The sequence below is a fragment of the Zootermopsis nevadensis genome, unplaced genomic scaffold (genome assembly GCF_977971745.1).
Source record: "Zootermopsis nevadensis isolate Lab colony 2312 unplaced genomic scaffold, Znev_1.0 Znev_ptg000001l, whole genome shotgun sequence".
Taxonomy (NCBI): Eukaryota; Metazoa; Arthropoda; class Insecta; order Blattodea; family Termopsidae; genus Zootermopsis; species Zootermopsis nevadensis.
In genome coordinates, this window is record NW_028259133.1 from 17,070,854 (window position 1) to 17,089,278 (window position 18,425).

The 18,425-nt window shown below is 38.8% G+C and overlaps 1 pseudogene across 1 annotated transcript; it reads right to left on the reverse strand.

Moving 5' to 3' along the window:
* Positions 1 to 330: 330 nt before the first annotated feature.
* Positions 331 to 17,512, reverse strand: LOC147875235 (uncharacterized; annotated as a pseudogene). Its single transcript, XR_015534986.1, has 14 exons — positions 16,350 to 17,512; positions 15,576 to 15,849; positions 14,919 to 15,043; positions 13,357 to 13,578; positions 11,852 to 12,115; positions 10,095 to 10,255; positions 8,861 to 8,925; positions 7,017 to 8,122; positions 5,780 to 6,310; positions 5,003 to 5,276; positions 4,150 to 4,274; positions 2,601 to 2,822; positions 1,496 to 1,759; positions 331 to 494 (listed from the first exon to the last, which is right to left on the reverse strand). The product of XR_015534986.1 is annotated as an uncharacterized LOC147875235 (transcript).
* Between the last annotated feature and the right edge of the window lie 913 nt (positions 17,513 to 18,425).

Sequence of the window (18,425 nt, forward strand, 5' to 3'; positions counted from 1 at the left end):
ATAGTCTGTTACATACATATTCATTAAATACGAGCAAGGAATAAATGCAGAAATGTTATTTTTCTTTCCATCTTCTTAAGCATGAATAAAAACACACGTAAATAGCAATTTTCACATACTTCGCACATGTCAATGTACATCACAGAAATAGAGAAGCAGACATCGAAGCTTCTGGTGGTTAGTTCATTAACTGTAATTTCGTCTATATTAATTGCACAGGGCGACAGAAAAGCAAACTTTTAATATAGAATTAAAGAGAACCACATTTTGTCGTCCACTTATTTTCGTCTTAATTGTAAAAAACGAGTGATTCATGACCAAAGACGAAACTTAAATGCGTTTGAAGGACAGCGGCATCTTCCCTTGGGTCAACAGCAAAAAGGACTTGGGGTCATAGACGACAGGCACAGGAGTGTCTTTGCAAGGCGCCACCTCGTAACTGGAGAGCACGTGTATCAATCCCGTCTTGACCTCCATCAGCCCGAACCGCATTCCTGTGAACAGAACCGCAGGCTCTGATAGTAATGTTGGGTTCGCTTTTCCATCTCACTTCGCCTTTTCTCACTTCAGAATGTATGGTTTCGAAGCTTGAAAATACCAAGAGAATGAAAGACGTTGATCGTCGTAGTAGAGTGGTTAGAAAATATTCATTGTACACTGGAGGCATGGTGTTCAAATCTAACTTTGAAAGTGAACTAAATATGAAAGAAATGAAAAGAGATGCTGAGGAACAGAGTTGTATCTAAGAATGACGATGAACATAATAAATTTAGTATATATTATATTTCGCGGAATTTCTTGAATAATTTGTGTCTCCTGATATTATTAGGATATAAATGCAGAAGACTACAGTGGGTTGGGCGTGTGTGTGAACTGAAGGTGACAATGAATTAGTACAATATTTTGTTTATGTGATTTTACAGTAAATGTCTGCTTGGCGGACTGCAAAGAAAATGGCGCGATAAAATTGGATGTTGTGCTGAGGTTTTCTTATTCTGAGATGTGTGTTCAATGGCGAGCTTTCGTGTTACTGGTGTTCAACGATTGCATTTTGGGTACGAAATTACGCCTAATCTGCTACAGAAAACAAATTGCAGAACTTTAAAGAATTAGCATTGAATGAGTTAAAGGTCTCACAGACACCGGATATTTATCTTGAAATTAAATGAGTTTTTGGAAATAGTATATATTGATTTATGAAACTTGAATTCCACAGTGCTATTTATATTATGTGTATCACAATTGTCAATTAAAGTAACTTATTTCCCACTTTTCGAATAAGAATACCTTATAACGTCCTTAAACTTGAGGTAATTTCCTAAGTCTGAGAACAGCAAGGCAGTGCAGAAATTCTCTGACCTAAATGTAGACCAATAATACACGTAAATGTTTATATTATAACTATTATTATTTATTACAGATCAGTTACTAACCTAACGTATTTTAATTCCGATTTGAAAATCTCTACCTTGCTTGATTATATATTTGTACTAACCTATGCACATACGAGGACCTTCCCCAAAAGGGAAGTAAGTGTAGTTTGGCTGACTCTGCTTATTTTCCTCTGTGAAACGTTCCGGATCGAATTTCTCAGGTACTGGGTAGTATTTTGGGTCATTCTGAATACCCACTACCGGGATGTAAATTCCGGTTCCTGCTGGGAGTATTATTGTTCCCTTTCCTGAAGGGGAAGGAAGCTCGTAGTCACTGACACATTTCCGATCCAGAAATGAAATCACCGGATACCTCCTCAGCGTCTCTGTAAAATGGAATTTATTATTATTATTTATTTGGCTGTAAATGGGTTTTTACCCGGTGGCAGTGGTCCTACAATAAGACACAATTATAAAGATTTCTGTCTTCTGGGTTATTGCGCTGTGTAGTCTGGTCGATGTTAACCAACGTTTCAGAGGTCATACTGCCTCCGTCATCAGGGCGATGAAACGTTGGTTAACATCGACCAGACTACACAGCGCAATAACCCAGAAGACAGAAATCTTCATACTCACCGCTGTGAGAACCTCAAGTCTTACAAGACACAATTAGTGAGGAGAAGTAAAGTGGAATGTACACTGGCAATTGACGACACAAGAGTGGATAGTCTGCCCAGGAGTTATCGGTAATTTAAGGAATAAGAGGTGGAGTTCCCAAGTCCTGCTAATAACTGTGAACATAATAGGGTCAGAGTGCTCGACTACTGCTAGTATATGAAAGGATAACAAGGGCTACTGTGCAAAGAGCTGCTTGTAATTCAGGACGGAAGGTATACTGTGAGAATTACCTGTTATTAATTCCAAACTTAAGGAGGAATAGAGTGCTGAATAGATGTAAAACCACACGGCGTTACAATACAGAAGACCAACAGTGAATTCAGCAACGCTAAGAGAATCTCACATCTGAAGAGGCATGTTACCTTTGTTAGTTTAGTGTATTTAGTATTTTAAAACTTGTGGTTTGTAGTCTCATGAATTCTAATGTTTGTTATGTACGTACCAACGGTCCTGTAAGAACACGTCGCTTCCATCTTCTGTCCTGAAGATGGAGCTTCACAAATCACAAGATCACAATCCATAAAGCATAAACGATTTCAATCCGCTCACCTTTGACCACCATGGCGAGATAAGACATCTCACGGATTCCGTCGTATGTGAGCTCTCCGTGGTGTTTGTCCAGAACTTGCGTTATCTCCGCCCTCAGTCTCTGCTGAATCTCAGAATGCAAAGCGAGTTCGTACAAAGCGTAGCTCAGTGTAGTGCCCGATGTTTCAAACCCCGCTAATATAAATGCGAATGCCTGACCCACAAATTTGTCTCCGTCTATTTCTGAAAGAAGAAAATATATCATGTCGTATTGTCTTCGTTTTCGACTTTCAATGTACACTGATTTGTCTTGTTTTGTTGCTACGAAGGTGGTGCATATTTTTGCACTGACGGTCACGTGTGCATGATCGTATCTTTGCATATGTTTTTCTGGTCCATTGTCTCTGATGTGTTGAATACCTTACCAGTTCCAAATGAAATCAGAAGTGATGTTACCATGTTGTTATTACCGCGGCACTCTATCTTATCCTGAGCTTGTTCATTCAAAACCAAACTTTCTTCCCAATCAGTTTAATGTTATCATTTCATGTAAGCCTTTGACTCCAAATTTTGCTTTCTGATTTGTCCACCTGAATTACAAGTTTTCGCCTTAAAATAGTTCAAATTTTAAAAAACCTGTCATATGGCAGATATAAAATTATGGGTAGTTTATTTTAGTGAATACATTTTACGAAGCAGAGTGGAAAAAGGTATGTTCTGAATTTAATGACAACAAGAATTTCTCGAATTTAATTTTTATTAACTTCTGCGTGGATGTAACTTAGACTTGTCATTATCCCGTTTCAAGCATACTGGTGTAAAATATCTGTTGAATTTCAAAGGAGTATTATTTTTTTCGTAACTTCATTAACTACTCGCTTCATTTTCTGTACACCAACTATACCTTTACTGTTTTGTAAGTTATTGTGAAAGCTTTCTGATTTTACGAACATTTATTAAATAAATCTGCCATGTAGCATCGTTATTGAGAATATGATCTGTAATGTAAAATATATAAAATATACTCACTTATAGACACAGTAATAATGCATCATAGTATTATCGAAAAATGATTTGTCTCTTCGAAACGTCATTGCCTAGAAAGCAGCTCATAAGCTATAAGTTCTTGTAAAATTGGTGCTAGAATTACATCAGAAATTGTAACCAAATAAAAACATGAAACTCATGGTTAGCTACAGTCGCATTCCAGTGGGCTTCAGAGAAAGTGCCGACCTTCTAATATTTATCATGAGTACTCCTTCGAAGTCTGTTTATATGTTTGGCCGTAAGATTCAGCCTTTTTGCACTCAGGCAATGCGAGGACGCCTCTTCGCTGCGAGTTACAAAACTTGTAAAGAAAAGCGGAAGATTTAGGTAAAACGAAAGCAGGAATTTAACATTGTCGCTTGTGTGGCAAGGCTATTTTAAAAGTTCACCTGCATTCGCGATTTGTGTGAGCCTACGTAAATTTCTCGGTTGAATTAAAATGTTCCTCGTACTGTTTAGAAGTTAAATTTCATGCATTCTTTTGGCATTACACATATCAGATAAACGAATGCTCTCAACTTACGAAAATGTGAATCGTTCTCTTGATTCTTTGCTGGTATTTTGTCTTCTTGGACGCTCCTTTTCCATTTATTTCTCATTTCGATTATAGAATCCAGAAAATCATTTCGTATAACCTCATTCTTCTCCCTATGACAGAATAAGTGAAAATACCTTTGAGAAGGAATAAGGAATTGCAAATATTTATTTGGTATTATATTGATTGACGAAAGTGTCCACAGTTAAGTATCTGAAACACACAACAGCGTTTCAGAGAATATGATATCCAAGTACGGTGATTTTTAGCGGCCTAGAATAATTTATTTTGACAATGGAGGGTGAAATTTGTCTCTGATCTTTTGATGAATAACTACAGCCGTAACTGCATGTAACCCCCACTTCAGCTTAAATGTGTCTTACTGAGGAACGAGGATAATTTGAATATTTTCACTCCATAGAAAATAAACTCAAATACACGCCCTTATGAAACAATACAATTGTTTTTAAACACTTTGTGTTTTGAAAATATTATAATAGCATGTTAATATTAACCCCTGGTCATCATCGTGATCATATACATTTATCCATAGTGAAGGATTCTGCAATATTAATTATATTAAAGGCAAGGTGGGCCCGAGTTCTAGGCTGAACGGCGGGTCAAAACGAGTTCCACTTTCCTGAAATTTGTGAATCATTCTAAAATATTTTTGTAATTATTATCTACTCACGGATTCGTGCAGAAAACGTATGGTTTCAATTTAAGTTTGCATTTGGTGACATAACTTTTATATACTTCAGGTGTCTAGTTGTTTAACATGTTTGCTATTTTGAATACTCTAATAGATATAGCAGAGAAATATTATACATATTTTCCAGACCTTTAATCCACTGTCTGCCAAACGGTCTTCCTGATGTAGTTGGCTGTGTCGTCATCCACAAATTTTAGCTTCAAGGTCGTCTTAAGATTAGGGGCGAAGAACGCCGTCAGTCCTGCCAATCCTCTTCTAATTGAGAAGTCGAAAATATTGCGCAGATACCGTCTGAACTCTGCATCGGGATTCTTGAGCGAGTTGCTGTTAATGCCAAAGGCGCAAGACGCTATCACGTCGGTCGTGAACTTGGCCATCGTCTCCCTCGCATCCACTGGGGTCCCTGCTAACATTATAAAATAAGTAAACTGCTTCATACAACATTGTTTCCTGTTCGTTTCAGGTCACAGATATAATAAAATATCATTTGTCGTTGTCATGGTAAATGTGGATCTGGCTCGTTCGTACAGACTGCAAATGTAAATTTCTGAGGAAAACCCGGACTCTAACGATGTTGACCTTCTGGGATGTGACGCCGTGTGTGCACTTGCAAGTATTTACGTAGCTACTACGCACAAGTCCACATGGAGTCTTAGTCCATGAGAAAAACATCTCAATTCTCAACGCCGTGAAAACTGAAATTTCAGTATCGCTTAAACATTTGACGAGTAACAAGTGTTGCGCAAAATGAACAAATTTAATCAAAGTTTAAAACAAAGGGAATTTATTGTTATTATTCTCCTGGAGCTTTAATTAATGTGAAATGTAATAATCTGATTCACTTTATACACTCTGTGTATTCGAAATAGGGATATATTATATATTATGACGCTTATGATCACTTACCGTCAGCTGTGACTATGTCCAGGTACTTCACCAGGTCCTTGCCACAGAGATCCACAAGGTAGAACATCATCCTCATCTTTGCCGATGTAAATACCGGAGTCAGGTTCACTCTGACACGGCGCCAGCGTTGTCCTTTTGTCACAAATATGGTCTTTCCAAGCAGAGGGTCTAGGTTTTCGTCAACTGCGATGACACGGTCAATGAAGTTCTGAGCATCCTTTACCAGAATATTCTTCACCAAGTCCAGGTCGCGAACCAACAAACTCGGCTGGTCGAACGTGAAGATGCCCACAAACGGCTTGTCACTGTGTTCGCTGTAGATTCTTTGAAGAGTCTTCCCTATATTTTCCTTCAGGAACATCACTTCCTTCAGATTGCCTACAAACGGCAGGGGTTTTACGTAGGAGACACCGAGTTTCTTCCAGAAGTTGAAGTTTCGAGTGAAATAAAAGTACAGATAAATAAACAAGCCACACAAAATTGTGAAGAGAGCGAGTGTTATGTAATTAAATATAAGAGCCATTATTGGAAATTAACACTGAATTTATTAAAGACGATATTATGACCACTTATGCACATTTAAAATTTAAAAACAATTTTCCAAAGCAATTTGAAACGAAAAAACACCCAGTGTATTTAGGGTTGTTATAACTTTGGAGTCTCTTTACGCCCCTTCAATGTGCCGTTTGACAGAAAGCCGTAAAATCTGTTTTAGTGTGTCCTCCTTAAAGTCAGTACAGAACGTTTCCTTCCTGGATATAGTCGATAACATCATCAATAAAAATGTTAAACAGATAGGGGCTCAGACTGCAGCCTTGCCTAACACCTCTACTTTGTTCAACCAGGTCCGTCACTTCGTTTTCTCCACACTTCACACAAAATTTGGTTCCCTCATACATTCTCTTGATACATTCAACCATTCCTCTACTCACTCCCTTCCGTCTCATTTTAAACCATAAGGCCTTCCTATCAATCGCGTCAAAGGCTTTTTCCAGGTCCACCAAACACCAGTATATACGGCCTCTTTTAACGCTTAGATACCTGTCAATTGCGGTTTTGATAATAAAGATATTATCTGTGGTTCTTTTCCCTTTTACGAATCCCGCTTGGTACCTTGACAGGATCTTATTACCTACTAGCCAGTCTCTCAGCCTACCAGCCAAGGCGCTAGAAAATATCTTGCTTATCACCGTCAGAAGCGAAATGCCTCTGTAACTATTAGGCTCATTCTTCTTACCCTTCCCTTTGTAAATTGGACTGATAACTGCAACTCCCCACTCTGCTGGGAAATCTTTCCCCTTCTTAATTTTATTAAACAAAGTTGTTAAAGTTTCAGTTCCTCCTTCCACGGTGCAAAACATTTTCCACATCTCGACTGGTATCCCATCGACGCCAGTGGCTTTCCCATTTTTCATTTTTGATATACTTTGCCTAATTTCTTCTGCCGTAAAGTCCCTATCCAGTTCCTCTATGTATTGGGAGCCCAGCAATTGCGTTGGGTAAACCAATCGCCCTTCAGCTGCCCTAGCGAACAGATCATGGAAGTGGTTCACCCACGCAGTTGGATTTACCTCATTCCTAAAAACTTTTTTCGCCACTATGTCCCTTATGGACTCCCATACTTTCTTTATCTCTTTATGCCTTACCAAATCGTTTATTCTTTCAGACTCCTTCTCTTGCCAAACCCGCTTCTTTTCCTTCATTATCTCCTCGTACATTTTTCTAGCTTCCCAATACCTTGCTCTACTCGCTTCGTCGTTTCTCGCCTTAAACTCTCTCAAGGCCCATCTGGCTAGTCGTTTGTTTTCCCTGCACTCCTCGTCGAACCAATGACTTCCCCCTCTATGCTTAACCCCTGTCCACCCCATTTTGATCCCCGCTCTCTTCACCATGGAGTACAACATATCTACCATCTTATTAACCTCCCCCTCCTGAGCCATGACCTGTATTTCATGCATGCATAAAACACTCCTATTATCCCTCAAAGCCTCCATGAAGTAATCTTTCCAGCTTTCCTTCCATTTGTATCTAACTATCTTTCGCTTCGGCCCTGCGACCTCTGTGTCCTTAACTACCTCTCCCTCTTCTTCGCTCCTAATTATTATGGTTAATGGCATATGACTACTAAGAATTTCCGTCCCTACTCTGAAATCCACCACTTCCCCCACCAACCCCTCCGACAACAGAGCATAGTCTATGACACTCTTCCCCAGCTGGCTGACATAAGTAAACTCCCCCTCCGTGTCCTCGCCGTATTTTCCATTCATCATTTCTAGAAGGTTCCTTTCACAGAAATCGACGAGCTTCCTTCCTTCCTCATTACACATTCGGTCTTTACTCGATCTACCGCAAAGTCAGTAAGAAAACTGGTCTTTCTCGCAGGGATTGGATATGCAGGAACAAAATATAATGACTTATCTCCCACTATTATGCAACATGAAACTCGACCTTCAAACAGGTAAGGGAGTGAGGGGCCGGTGTGACTGTTATATTCGCAGCTAGGCTTTGTGCCCTTCAAATATCAGCTCTTGCTGTCCTACTGACTGGCAAACAGCATTTATCAATGTGTAGTCCGTTAATCGCTGACGGTCCGTGGCGTATTTACATCTACAAACAATTATTAAATTGCACTTGTTTATAAGATACACTAATTTCTAAGAAGTGCGAAATGCTTTTTGCTATCCGTTCCCTCTTAGCCACGAAAATGTTAATGCTCACTATTCGGTATTTCTCCGTGTAATATTCCATCGACACATTGCAAAGTGGCTGATAGAGAAGAGGTGGAATGTTAGCTAGAGTTTGCCATTCGTGGTTGCTAAACACAGGGACACGATTGCGTGATGAGGAAGCTTCTTAATTCTGTTCATCGTGGTAGCTCTTAGATATTCCAGAGACACGCATGAGGTGCAACCCCAACGTGAGCCCACATGACGCCGTATTTATTTAAAAAATGGGTTTTTTAAGTTGTTTCCAGGACCAGCAACATCATTGGAAGAAGTGTGAATGAGCCAACTTTTTAGAGTATATATTTCCTTTCTTTTATCATACTACGACAGGTTAGGTTTTGATCCAGTCGCATACTTGCCTGCACTGTCTAGCATTATCCCTCTCCGACCCGATGACTCTGTAAGTTGGGACTCTCGGGTCTGCAAACATTCCACTGTCTGTCAAGACTGTGTCTTATAGACATAACCTCAGATGTGAAGGTGTTACTTAAGCGTGGAAAACTTGTAACTGTCACATAAAAATATTATTATTTCGTGCAACTTATCCGTGTTCAGGGACGCAATATTGTTGAAACTCCGGTTGGTGAAACAGAGAGGAATATTGGAAGAAATGGCTGAGACTCACAAGCGTCATCACGTGAACCGTTTGATCATTTATACGATACAAGTAGGCCTGTATACTTTTGCAGAAAATATACGTAATATTATAGCAAGGTATCCGAATCCGAAGATGGCTGTCTTCTGGGTTGTAGAACCTTGTAGTCTAGTAGAAGTATGCCAACGTTTCAGAGGTCCTTGCCGCCTCCATCATCAGGGCGATGACGTTGGTAAATTTCTAACGGGCTACACGTCGATATAAACCAGAAGACCGCCAACTTTGGTCTCACCCCCGAGAAAACTATAAATTCTATCCCCGGATATTTGGGCCCTTGTGAAAGCTGTTCTCCGCCTTGCGGTTCATTAAAATGCTGAAAAATTCTTTACTACATGTCTAGACCCTTATCTTCTGAAGGAGAACCGTTTTGTATGTCTTTATCCAAGGATTTTGTTCCCTTAATGGGTGCAATAATTGTGAAATACAAACATTGTAAAAACAAGGAAAAGTAAGACGTATTCTTATCTGCTTTTTACCATCTGTAACATTGAGTGACTCGGTGAACGACTATTATATTCTTAAGACGGACTGTATTCTGCAGAGTTACAATTTCTTGAACGTTTCGCCCAGCAGAGGAAAATGCAATTCATTATTCGTGAATCGTCACGGCCATTCGAATCGGTATAGTCCGTGTTAATGAGGGAGTCATTAAATAAACATAAATAATAAATAATACATAATATTATATTGTATACATATGGACACATGAATACAATCTTGCTTGTACAAAAAATATCACAAATGTACAGCACACTGCCTCGAGAGTATATCATTAAAGAAACAAATTAAATATTCCTTAAAGATACTTCATTAAATTAACTTAATTTATATGTTAATCATATGCAGCGACATTAACGTGCATTGAAATACCAATTTAGAAGAAACATTTTTGTTGTCATTGCTTTTCCTTTATTAACAAGCTCGGCCGTACTTATAGGCGTTTGAAGGACAGCGGTACCTCCCCATTCGCTCGCAACAGAAGTGACTTTGAATCATAGGAAATCGGCACAGGGGTTTCTTCGCAGGGCGCCACCTCGTACGCGGAGAATATGTGAATGAGTCCCGTCTTCACCTGCATCAGTCCAAAGCGCATTCCTGTGAACAGAACCACAAGCGGACAGTAAAGGCAGGATCGGGTTTCCATCTCACTTTGCCGTTTCAAAAGTCCGAACCGACTGCTGTCACGTGCTGTTTGAATATGTTAAAACTCCCAGAGAATGGAGCAGGCCGTTCGTCGTTGTCGAGTGGCTTAGCGCATGGGAGGAACGACTTCAAATCTCGGTCTGGACATCAGCTATGCTGAAACAGGCTTTTGACTTCCCTCCTGACAATTCTCCGGAATAGCACTTAAATTAGGCCACGACTGTTTCCCTATTTATTTTTAATTAGTTTTTCTAACATTCGGCAATGTAACGGATGACTGAGTCATTAAACAATCAGATAAATTTGAAAAGCAAATTTAAATATCTTCTGATGTTGACACATGATTAAACTATGGTAGAACGCAAATTGAAAACACATTTATTATCCCATAATTTTTTCGAAATGTTATCATACCCTTGAAACAATACAAACGGTAAAACGATGATATCTCCATCATCAGGTTTTTGTAGGTGTGAAAGGAACTGCCCTCACTTTGAAAGTAACTCGTAAATGGAAAGAGTTTGTTAAGACAGTGCTGAAGAAGAAAGTCTGATCTACGATAGATGAAGAAAGTGAATAATTTACTACATCGCGTATCTTGGAAGTTTGTGTATTTTTAAGTTACCTAATATTTTTCGAAGAATGAAACACGGGAGACTTCTGTAGGTCAGGGGTGTGGGTAAAATGGATGCATACACAATCTTGATTAAGAGATCTGTAGTAAACGTCAACTTGGCAGACTGAATGGAAATGACAATATAAACCTATGTGTACTTTATTAGAGTTTTATGATTAGGATTTTAGGTTCTCACGGCGGATAGTACGAAAATTGCTTTCTCCTGAGTTGTGGAGCCATGTGCTCCTGTATATGTTTCCCAAAGTTGAAAGGACCTTGCTGCTTCCATCATCATTGTGATTAGTAGATTAGGCACTCAACGCCCTGATGAAGGAGGCAGAAAGGACCTCCGGAAATTTGACAGACTACCAGACTACACGGCGCTATAACCACGAAGATAAAAAAATCCAAGTTTGTATAATGCTCGGAGGTGGACAAAACTGGCTTAGCATTGTGTCCAGAGGCGGGATATGTTATCAGTGTCGTTTATCGCCTGTGTTCTGCTATTAAAATGCTAGGCACAGACTGTAACAGGAAATATATAACAGTACTTTGCAAATATTATGTGTCGTGTCATGCAAGGTTTTCTTTTCAACAGGACTTAAACCTGGAATTTATTTGAGTTCCATTAAAAACTGCGTATTGTTTAATAGCTTTAATATGCGCAGTGTTCTGGATAATGTTTGTAAGTAAGATTTCCCATTTTCCATTGCTGAATGAAAATTTCTTACAGTATCCTGAATTCAGAAACCATTTGCAAATTCCGAGATACAACAAGGCAGTGCAGAGATTCTCTTCCATAAATGTACACCAATGGTGCATGAATATGATTATGTTATATAACAACATTTATTAGAAATATATTTCTATCATGCTCTACCTTAATTTCTTTTATAAATGGCGACCATAAATACTTATGCGGTTGTACTTACCCATACACATACGAAGACCTTCCCCAAATGGGAGATATGTGTAGCTTGGTCGACTCTTCATATTTTCCTCTGTAAATCGTTCTGGAAGGAATTTCTCCCCTTCTGGGAAGTACTTCGGGTCATTTTGAATACCCACCACCGAGATGTAAACTGCGGTTCCTGCTGGTAGTATTATTGTTTCCTTCCCGGAAGGGGAAGGTAGCTCGTAGTCACGGGCGCACCTCCGATCCAAGAATGGGAGTACCGGATACTTTCTCAGCGTCTCTGTAATAAGAGTGGAGCCCCGTAAAGTGAAATAAGATGGAACGGGGACATATACACAGACAAGGTGCTCAACAGCTACCAGTAATCCAGTACAAGGGACAGATTGCTAAACAGCTGTTTGTAATTTAACACAAGGGACAGAGTGCTCAACAGCTGATGGCAATTAAACACATATAAATGTATGGTGTTCAACAGCTGCCCCATTAGCACAATGTCAAAATATTTATTAGCTACCTTGTAATGAATCTGTCTTATATGCTAATAACGAATCATGAAGATATGCTTTGTTTCTATGATCTTACTTCCAGGCAAACTGCCTTGTTAGCGTGTAATAAATTGTCTGTATCCTTCTCTATTATTTACGTATGTATAATTTCACTAAAGAAATTAACATCAGTACCGGTGTGGCAGCAAACTTTCATGTCTCATTAAATTCCAGTTTATTTTCGTTTTATGAAATCCCCTGGTGCCGCATTCCAAACAAAATGAGAAAAATAAACAATGGTGATAAAGCGTGTAAGATTTAGGTTCAAGTAATAATAGCGCGAATATATGTGTTTCGGTCTTCCCAGTATCGTAAAGCGCATTTATACGTTCAATAACTGACGAAAGTATTTCTTCTATTTATTCAAAGTATTGTGGGATTCAGCAAAATTGTAATATTTTTGTTGATTCCTGAGTTTCTTAAATTCATGAATGCCTTTGTAGAGATCGCAATTGTTTCTGATCTGTCTGTTTAACGTTCACGTAATTTGCTCTTTATTTATTCCCTTTATTTGTTCCTGAAAAAGGAATAATTTTGTTGGTTCGTGTATTTTAAGTGTACAGTGATTGACATAACTGCTGAGCAAGGAACTTTGATCATCACGTTGGAACTAACTTTCCGCCAACAACTTTCAGAAGATATGATAAGTTGTTGAACTTCTTCTGTCTCTTTTTTTTTTACTGAATTAATTGTTTATCCGAAACGCACAAGCAGGTCCACATGGAGTCACAACACAGAAGACCAACACTGAATTCTTCACCGCTAGGAGTATCTCACATCTCAAGACATACCTGTATTAGTTTATTACTTTTGTGTTTTAAAAGCGTGGATTGTAGTCTCATGAATTGTAATGCTTTGTTATGTACATACCAACGTTCCGTAAGAACACGTCGCTTCCATCTTCTGTTCTGAAGACGGAGCTTCACAGATCACAAGATCACAATCTATAGAACATAAACGATTTCAATCCGCTCACCTCTGACCACCATGTCGAGATAAGACATCTCACGGATTCCGTCGTATGTGAGCTCTCCGTGGTGTTTGTCCAGAACCTGCGTCATCTCCGCCCTCAGTCTCTGCTGAATCTCAGAATGCAAAGCGAGTTCATACAAAGCGAAGCTCAGTACAGTGGCAGAAGTTTCTAAACCCGCTGCTAGAAAAAGGAATGCCTGAGCCACAAATTCGTCTCCGTCTATTTCTGAAATAGGAAAATATATCGTTGTGGTATTGTCTCCGTTTTCGACTTTCGATGTACACTCCTTTGTCTTGTTTTGTTGCTACGAAGGTGGTGCATATTTTCGCACTTGACGTTTACGTGTGTCAATTACATGAATTTTTATTTGCGTATGTTCTTTGTCCACAATCTGTGATGTGGTGAACACCTTACCGTTTCCAAATGAAATCAGAAGTGATATTACCATGTTGTCATGTTGTACCCCAGCACTCGGTTCTATCCTGAGCCATTTCATTAAAAACCACACCCTTACCAAAATTCCTTATAAACATTTTAATCTTATCGTTCCATGTAAGCACTTTGCTGCAAATTTTGATTTCTAATTTGTCCATCTGAATTACAAGTTTTCGCCTTAAAATAGTTCAAATTTTAAAAAACCTGTGATATGGCAGATATAAAATTATGGGTAGTTTATTTTAGTGGATACATTTTACGATGCAGAGTGGAAAAAGGTATGTTCTGAATTTAATGACAACAAGAATTTCTCGAATTTAATTTTTATTAACTTCTGCTTGGATGTAACTTCATTACCTAGTTTCAAGCATACTGGTGTGAAATATCTGTTGAATTTCAAAAGAGTATTATTTTTTTCGTCACTTCATTAACTACTCGCTTCATTTTCTGTACACTAACTATCCATTTACTGTTTTGTAAGTTATTGTGAAAGCTTTTTGATTTTACGAACATTTATTAAATAAATCTGTCATGTAGCATCGTTATTGAGAACCTGATCTGTAATGTAAAATATATAAAATATCCTCACTTATAGAGACAGTAATAATACATCATAGTATTATTCAAATGATTTGACTCTTTAAAACGCTAGTGCCCAGAAACCAGCTCATAAGCCATAAGTTCTTGTAAAATTGGTGCTAGAATTACGTCAGAAATTGTAACCAAATAAAAACATGAAACTCACGGTGAACTACACTCGCATTCCAGTGGGATTCAGAGAAAGTGCCGACCTGATAGAAATTATCATGAGTACTCCTTCCTAATCTGTTTGAATCTACGCCCCATAGACTCAGCCTTTTTGCACTCAATTCAATGCGAGGACGCCTCATCGCTGCGAGTTACGAAACTTGTAAAGAAAAGCGGAAGATTTATGTGAAGTAAAAGCACGAATGTTATATTGTCGCTTGTGTGGCAAGGCTATTTTAAAAGTTCACCTGCATTCGCGTTTTGTGTGAGCCTACGTAAATTTTTGCGATTAAATTAAAATGTTCCTCGTACTGTTTAGAAGTTAAATTTGATGCATTATTTTGGTATTACCCATATCATATAAAAGAATGCTCTCAACTTACCAAAATTTGAATCGTTCTCTTGACTCTTTGCTGGTATTTTGTCTTCTTGGACGCTCCTTTTCCATTTATTTCTCATTTCGATCATAGAATCCAGAAAATCATTTCGTATAACCTCATTCTTCTCCCTATGACAGAAAATGTTAAACGGCCGCTAAGAATCTTTATGGCATTCCAAATATCAATTTTTGGTGTTATTTTGATTCTAGAATATCTCCAAAGTTAAGTATCTGCGACATACGTCAGCGTTTCAGAGAATATGATATCCAAGTACGGTAATCTTTAGCGGCCTAGACTAATTTATTTTGACAATGGAGGGTGAAATTTGTCTCTGACACTTTTGATGAATAACTACAGTTGCGAGTGCATGTAATTCCTACTCCAGCTGTATGTCTTAAATGTGTGATATTGAGAAAAAGAATAATTTGAATATGTGCACTCCACAGGAAATAAACTCAAATACACGTCCATATGATGTGATACAATTCTGATTAATCACTTTGTGTTTAAGAATATTATAATAACATGTTAATATTATCCCCTGGTCATCATCTTGATCATTTTCATTTATCCATAGTGAAGGAGGCTCCAATATTAATTATATTAAGGGCAAGGTGGTCCCGAGTTTCAGGCTGAACGGCGGGTACATATTTTTCCGACCTGTAATCCACTGTATTCCAAATAGTGTTTCTGATGTAGTTGGTTGTGTAATCATCCACAAATTTCAGTTTCAAGCTCCTCTTAAGATTAGGCGCGAAAAACGCCGTCAGTCCTGCCAATCCCTTAATAAAAGTGAAGTCAAGCGCATTGCGCAGGTGTCGCCTGAACTCGGCGTCGGGATTCTTGAGCGAGTTGCTGTTGATGCCGAACGCGCAGGACGCTATCACGTCGGTCGTGAACCTAGCCATTGTCTCTTTCACATCCACTGGGGTCCCTGCCAACATTATAAAATAAGTAAACTGCTTCATACAACATTGTTTCCTGTTCGTTTTAGGTCACAGATATAATAAAATATCATTTGTCGTTGTCATGGTAAATGTAGATCTGGCTCGTTCGTACAGACTTCAAATGTAAATTTCTGAGTAAAACCCGGACTGTAACGACGTTGACATTCTGCGATGGGACGCCGTGTGTGCATTTGCCTAGTATTTACGTAGCTATTACGTACAAGTCCATATGGAGTCTTAGTCCAGGAGAAAAACATCGCAATTCTCAACGCCGTGAAAACTGAAATTTCAGTATCACTTAGACATTTGACGAGTAACAAGTGTTACGCAAAATGAACAATTTTAAACAAAGTTTAAAACAAAGGGAACTTATAGTTATAACTTTCCTGGTACATTAAATATAGTCAAATATAATCATCTGATTCACTTTTATACACTCTGTATATTCCGATTAGGAATGTATATGATGCCGCTTGGGGTCACTTACCGTCAGCTGTGACCTTGTCCAGGTACTTCACCAGGTCCTTGCCACAGAGTTCCACAAGGTAGAACATTAACTTCATCTTTGCCGATGTAAATACCGGAGTTAGTTTCACTCTGACACGGCGCCAACGTTGTCCTTTTATCACAAACAGGTTCTTTCCAAGCAGAGGGTCTAGGTTTTCGTCAACTGCGATGACACGGTCAATGAAGTTCTGCGCATCCTTTACCAGAATATTCTTCACCAAGTCCAGGTCGCGAATCAACAAACTCGGCTGGTCGAACGCGAAGATGCCCACAAACGGCTTGTCGCTATGTTCGCTGTAGATTCTGTGAAGAGTCTTCCCTATATTTTCCTTCAGGAACATCACTTCCTTTAGATTGCCTACAAACGGCAGGGGTTTTACGTAAGAGACACCGAGTTCCTTCCAGAAGTTGAAGTTTCGAGTGAAATAAAAGTATAAATAAATAAACAAGCCACACAAAATTGTGAAAAGAGCGAGTGTTATGTAATTAAATATAAGAGCCATTATTGGAAATTAACACTGAATTTATTAAAGACGATATTATGACCACTTATGCACATTTAAACTTTAAAAACAATTTTCCAAAGCAATATGAAACGAAAAAAACAGTGTATTCAAGGCTGTTATAACTTTGAAGTGACTTTACGCCTCCCATCAATGTGTTAGAAAAAAATATTGTTTTCGTGTTTATTGTAATCAATGTACGACCTGTTTTGAAAACAATTGTGCCAAGAGTTGAGAAGGTGATGCCGTTTAACAGAATGCAGTATAAAATCTGTTTCAGTGTGTCCTCTTTAAAGGCAGTAAGAAAACTGATCTTTCTGGCTTGGATCGGATTTGCAAGAAGCGAATTACGTTGCTTCCACTATCACGCAACAAGAAACTCGACCTTCAGACATGTGCGGGTGTAAAAGGACCTTGAGACTGTTATATTTGCATCTAGGCTTTGTGCCCTTCAGAGAGCGGCTCCTGATCTCCTATCGACATCATTTATGAACTTGTATTCCATTAATCACTGACGGCCCGTGGCGTATTTACATGAATAAACTATTATTAAAATGCTCTTTTTTATGAGATACACAATTTTTTACAAGTGCGAAATGTTTTTTGCTGTTCGTTCCCTCTTAAAAACGAAAATGTTAATGCTCACTATTCGGTATTTATCCTTGTAATATTCTATCGACACGTTGCAAAATGGCTGGTAGATAAGAGGTGGATGAAGGTGAACTTTTGTGGGAGTTGAAGCGATGGCGTAAAGGGGATGCAGGATGAGGATATGAAAGTAGTTATTTGTCGCTGACTACTTACTAAAATCTGAACATTGGCTCTTTCAGCAATGATCTTTGAGCTATTTGCAATCTTCCATCCCCACATTACACTAAGGTAATTGATTGGAAACAGGGAATAATTCTTCACCTTTTCACTTTGTTATCTTCACTGTGAAACCGCGACATTGAGTCTTTATTTCTTTTAATGTACTCGTAGGAACACGATTTTCTGTTTTTGCACTCCGTGATTTAGCGTTCTTCTGATTCAGGTTTTCAAGGCGACTAACGCAGTTGTGCTTCGGCAAAGACAAAGCAAAAGACAACAACAACAACAACATGTGTTTCCTTCAATGTCATCTAGGTTCCTAATGTCAGGGGCACCTGAAAGGCATACGATTACATGATGAGGATGCCAGTAAATGCTGTGCAGAGATTTCAGAGACACGCATGAGGCCCAACCTCAGTTTGCCAAGTTCCTCTCAGGACTGACAATCAGCAGTGGATGGAGTATGCACATGAAAGATCATGTTTTGTGGGGTTTACGATTCCATAATTTTACATGCTCATATTTGCTGCACTGTCCAGCAATTCCCTTCTCTAACCGACGGGAATATGTAAGCAGAGACTCGCTGGTATCGATAGCGATAAACTAATCGGGAAGCCTCTGTCAGAAAGATGCTTCTTCATATAAGATGATCACAATCCAGAACATCAACTTCGGCATTCATGAATTTATTTAACGTTGACGAGTTGGAAAAGAGCGGTCAAGTCGAGTTTCTGGACTTTGTG